The 5,674-nt window shown below is 36.7% G+C and overlaps 1 long non-coding RNA gene across 1 annotated transcript; it reads right to left on the bottom strand.

The window, feature by feature from the left end:
* Positions 1 to 2,235: 2,235 nt before the first annotated feature.
* LOC306926665 lies at positions 2,236 to 4,614 on the bottom strand. Its single transcript, XR_013790412.1, has 4 exons — positions 4,495 to 4,614; positions 3,935 to 4,018; positions 3,212 to 3,340; positions 2,236 to 2,525 (listed from the first exon to the last, which is right to left on the bottom strand). It is a non-coding gene; the product is annotated as an uncharacterized lncRNA (long non-coding RNA).
* Between the last annotated feature and the right edge of the window lie 1,060 nt (positions 4,615 to 5,674).

The following is a 5,674-nucleotide window of genomic DNA, read 5'->3' as shown; positions in this document are numbered from 1 at the left end:
TGTGGTGAGTCACTTCATGGATTAATTTCATGACTTTTGCAGTAAAAGTAAATCTCGGGACAATCCATTTCTTGAAGGGGACATCCTAAAGATATGAAAAAACGTTGTCCCGTTTTGTTATACCTCGGGGAGGGGTACCTCAAAAACTAAGCCTCTTTTAGAGGGTTTTTTCCTGCACTAAAATAGAAAGCAGGATTTCTACAGGTTGGTCTACAGTGGAAAACCTCCAAGGTTACTAGCAAGATAATCAATACACCTGATATCCTTTACACATTGTATATTAAACCAAATTCTAATTATTACACACTAGTTAGTGGTACTATTATATAATATTTACATTACTGGCCTGGCTTGCTCATTTTAAATAAATTACAGGCTGCAGATTTCATTTCTCATTTGTATTCAGGTCATTTGGATGGTGGTGTGGTGCACTAAATAAATAACGTTGTCATATACCGGGGCTCCAAGGAAAAAAGGTAAGCAACCAGGTCTATGAATACGAGCCTAATAGAAGCAACTATAGGCTACGTCTATTTGCAATTAGACAATCTTCAAGTGAGTTTATAGATATGAACACTGAACAGTAAATGGAAAGCAGCTTTTCACAGAAAGCCAGATCCAGGCCATCGTCAAAAAAGGAGAAAAGAAAAAACCCTCTTCTGTTAGATTCCATTTGAACTTGCCTCTCGGGGCGCCGCCCCAATAGCATGTGAATAATTATAACGAAGCGCTTATAAACAACAAAAGTAAAATCATTACAGCAGTAAACAAAAACAATACAATAAAACCAGGATGTTGGCCCGTTTGGTCCAGCCTCAGCCCTCTCCTCTTCCGGTGGGGCGCAGCCTATATGTTTTCATTCCCACTAACAACTATATGTGACTAAATTTGACTGAGGGACTGCCATTGAATTTTTTTGAATTTTCGTTTTTGTCATATGAAAGCAGGGAATCATAGCTTCAAATTGACATATTGGTTGTTCAGTTTGGCCCACCAGTTTTGGAGATATGGCTTATTGAGTAATGTCTTGCAGAAAACAGCGAGTTGAGAAAACAGGCTTGAAAGGTTCACTTCTGTGGTCTCTAACATTACACCTAGCTAAAAAAAAGGTTTTTCTCCTCTGGTGAAAAGCTGGAATTTGCACGATGGCAGTCTCTCAGTCAAATCTGGTCACATATGTACAATATACAGACAGATTATCTGATTGTGTTCTTAATTGAGAGATTAGACAGCTAATAATACAATGACATCTGATGCTGCTGTAGCTTATCCACTAGTCATGTCTATAACAAAGAACATGTGAATTTATTTTATTCTTTTTTATTCTTTATTTTTATTTATTTATTTATTTATTTATTTATTTATTTATTTATTTATTTATTTATTTATTTATTTATTTATTTATTTATTTATTTTGGGGGGGGGGGGGGGTCTTGGGAGTCCTTGACATGAAAAGGTTGTGCTACAGCCCGACCCGGCTAGCAATCACGCTCCTCCTTAAATTATTTCCTGTTTTTTGAGTGGTGTAAACCACTCCTACAACTGGCTTTGTTAGTCTGTGCAGAAAAAATGAGCATGGTTGCTATGTTCACCCTGTTCACCCGGGTGTGATTTCATTACGTCAGACATGATTTCATTACGTCAGACAGGCTATATAAGACCTTACACCACTCAGTTCACACGGGTGTGATTTTTCTTTTTTTTACATAGAAGTGTATATTTGTACGTCTCTAAATGTTCTGATGGATTGAAAATGGTGGACCCTGTTGTAAACAAGTGTAATGCATTATCAGTGTGTCATCCACAGTAACAGTCTTTGCATTGAGTTGTGCTTCCATGTGAAATACTTCAATCAATCAATGCAATTTGTTTGCATCTCAAACAAGAACAGTGGCTGTATGGAAAACCTCATCTTTCAGTCAGTGGACCAATACTTTTGCATATTCATGAAAAAACATAAATGCTTAGGGTTAAGACACTTTTCAATTCAACACAATTTTAATGGCCCATCACAGTTAAAAACATTATTTGTGTGAGCTCTTACGCTGCAGTTAATAAGAGAAGAGAGACTAGACTCTTAGACAATTACACAATATGGATACAAAGATAATTGATTCATTATGAATATAATCCACAAAGTAACTACTAAATAACTGTCAAATAATTGCAGTAGAGTAATGCGTACAATGTTTTCCTCTGAAATGCAGTACACTGACAGTGACAAAGTTAGCAGTGTCACATAGAATAAAGCAGAAAGCCACTGAATGTGTTGTGGTTGCTTGCGGTATAGTCAAAGAGACTCGTTCCCAACGGTAAACTCATGTAAACGTTGTCCCCCTCCTCCAGCTCCGTGATGATTGCATTAGAGACGTATTCCCAAGAGTAGTCGTGGTTATTGTATCCAAGGTTGTAAATGAGTCTCTGGTCATTTTTATACATCATTATCTCCACACGTTTTGTTTCTGAATATTGAGAAGCAGTAAATCTGAAGTGGTAGAGTCCTTTCAGTGGTGCTCTGAAGATGCCTATGAGAAGAGAGAAACGCCAATGACATTAAACATCGCTCATGCTGACTAATGTTTTCAATGTGAAACACACCACTGATGGATCATCGACATTGCTTTTTTAATTTTATATACTAGGCAATGTAAATATAGGATAATGTTTGGTTTGTTTCAAAATGATAGCAGCTACTCTTCCCCAGGGTCCACAGAGAACAATATACAAAGATAATATATTGCCGCTTTCTGTCAAAAACCAGCTAACTTCACTTTTTAGTTTTTCTTTTTTTTCCCTCTTTTTTTCTCTCCATACATTTAAAGTGCTATTGAACACCCTTTACGTCCGTGTGTTGGTTAAAAAAAGAATAAAAAAAAAAAAAAAAAAGAATTTGAACCAATTAATTGTATTATAAAGCACTTTGGCCAAAACCTCCTCACTCCACTCCACTTCTAATGCATTTGAAATTAAATAAAAAGGTTACTTTTCAGGATTCCAATTAAAAAAGAAAAAAAATCAGGATTTCAATTCAAATATATAAAAAATAGACAACCTACAAGTATATGTAGATTGTAGATCAGATTTCTTTTTCTACAACAGTAATATGCAATGTGGCCCTCTGGAGTGAGTGTGGAAATATAGTGGCCCTCTCCATTACATCTTCAAAGTTGCCCACCACTGCACTGCAAGTGGACTTATAACCACAACATACCAGAAGATGGATTGTATGCATTGCCGATGTTAGTGTGGACTCCTTTGTAGACCACAGTGGTTTGAGAATCATACGGTCCAGTATGTCCATCCCTACCCAAACCGACAGAGAAGGCCACCTTTGGTCTGTCTGTCAACACATAATAATATACAGTGTTATAAGCCAATATGTGTTGTGTTGCATTATAGCAGCTTGAATGCAAGCAGTCAGCTTCAAACAAGACAAAGTACGTATAGTCAAACTAGACTGTGTCTACAGTACTTCATAGAACCTTCTAGTCTAGTGGTATTTGTGTGAGCAATTTTGTCAATTTACAATTTAGGCATTTAGCAGACGCTCTTAATCCAGAGCGATTTACATTAAGCAAGAACAAAAAGCATGGCAATTACATCACGCACATACAAAGTAGTTATCATGAAACATGTCAACATTCAATACGTCTATACTGTATAGGATCACAGTTCACTAAGTTCAGTAAGAGTGGGTAACAGTGACATGCAGGAGGGGCTGGAGCATTCGAAGCTGATTTGAAGTACTGTAGGAGATCTTTGGACGATGTTTAAACTGCAGCATTTAGGAGTAGTGGTAGTTATCTCTCAGAACCAGTGTAAAGATCATGAATACAGTAGGTAGAATGACAGCACAACTAGGCTAGTTATACACACACACGCACGCAAGCACGCACACACACACACCCAAAAGGAGAACATTGCAAATGAATACCTGATGAAATACTGTCCCTGTCCCTCAGTCTGGTCTGGAGCTCTTCCACCTTACTTTCACTGGCATGCAGTCTGGCAGCCAATTCTGAAAGAAAGAAAGAAAGAAAGAAAGAAAGAAAGAAAGAAAGAAAGAAAGAAAGAAAGAAAGAAAGAGAACAGGTTATGAAATGTATTTCTAGCACATTTCACGCTGCACCTTTTAGAACTTCTTGAAGCAAAATGTGTAAATCTTGTTTAGCCCAACAATCATGTATACAGCCTCTTCTTAAAGGGGCATTCCACTCATTTTCAACATTTGACTATGTCATTAATGTACCTTAGAGCTGTTGTGTGGAAATAATAAAAAAGTCCCCCCATTCTGTGTTTCCTAGAACTAGAGGTCTGAAAAAATCATTAACATGGTGAAACACACCATGTTAATGATTTTTTTCATAATTACAGTTCTAGGAAACACAAAATGGGGGGACTTTTTTTTATTATTTCCACACAACAGCTCTAAGGTATATTAATGACATAGTAAAATGTTGAAAATGGGTGGTTTTCCCCTTTAAGCATCCTAACCTGAATGTTGTCCTTCCATGTTGCTCAGCCTCTCTGTTAGCCCTCTGACAACATACCAGACGTCATCGGCTTCGGCCAGACAGAACAGTAAAACAAGAAAAGCGCCCTTCATTGTGAAAGCCAGACTCTGTAGAGAACAGGCTTGTTGCCTTGTATTTATAAGACATGGGTGGGGCATGTTCTACTAACAATGTATGGTTTCGTTCAGGGGGGAGTGACAGATAATATTCTCTGGCTATGTTGTCTTGTTTTCATTCATATGGAGGCGTGAATGAAAACAAGAGGTATATGTTTAGAGCTAAGATTGGGTTTGAAAAGGATATGGGAAAAATATTTAAATGTTGTTATTGGTCAGGAAACATGGACAACAATATGTGCAAAAGTAAATCTATCTTCACTTACTCCTAGAATCCTGGAACATAATTACAAGTTTATTTTCAAAACATATTTAACCCCTGTTTGTCTAAACAAAATGTCCAGGGAGAACTCTCCCCTATGTAACAGATGTAAACTACATTTGGGTACCTACCCGCATATGTTCTGGTTTTGTCCAAAAATAAAACCTTTTTGGCAAATAATTCACGATCAAATGGAAATAATCCTCAAGATAAAATTGAAGAAATCTCCTCTGTTATATCTCTTGGGGGCTGACCCAAATGTAAATATGAGCTCTGCCCATAGGAAACTATTTGATCTATTTAGATTCTTAGCAAAGAAATGTATCTTAATTTTATGGAAGACAGATGAGCTACCTTCAGAACATATGTGGACGGCCCAAATAATGTCACTACTACCACTTGAGAGACTTAAATACGAAACACAAAATAAACCAGATGTATTCGTAGAGGTATGGACTCCCTTTTTGGACTATATCGAAGAGCGCAGTTGATTCTATGTAGGACGAAACCCACCATCACTTTGCACACATGCATTCCACTTCCACAACCCTGTACCACTTGGGAATTATTATATATTTTTTCCTTTTTCTTTCATTTTCCTTGTTATTGTATATATATTTTTTTTTAAGTAACTGTCTTGTATTGTAAGTCTGTGTTGTCTTTGTGTCTATGTAAAAAAAGAGAAAATCCTCAAAATAAAATGATGATAAAAAAAAAAGATTGGGTTTGTTCATATCTTTGAAAAATGTTAACACAAACCTTCTACACAAACCTTGGCACAA

This window comes from Electrona antarctica (genome assembly GCF_951216825.1).
Source record: "Electrona antarctica genome assembly, chromosome: 7".
Classification (NCBI taxonomy): Eukaryota; Metazoa; Chordata; class Actinopteri; order Myctophiformes; family Myctophidae; genus Electrona; species Electrona antarctica.
The sequence above is the reverse complement of the archived record's forward strand: the minus strand, read 5'-3'. Positions and strand labels throughout refer to the sequence as shown.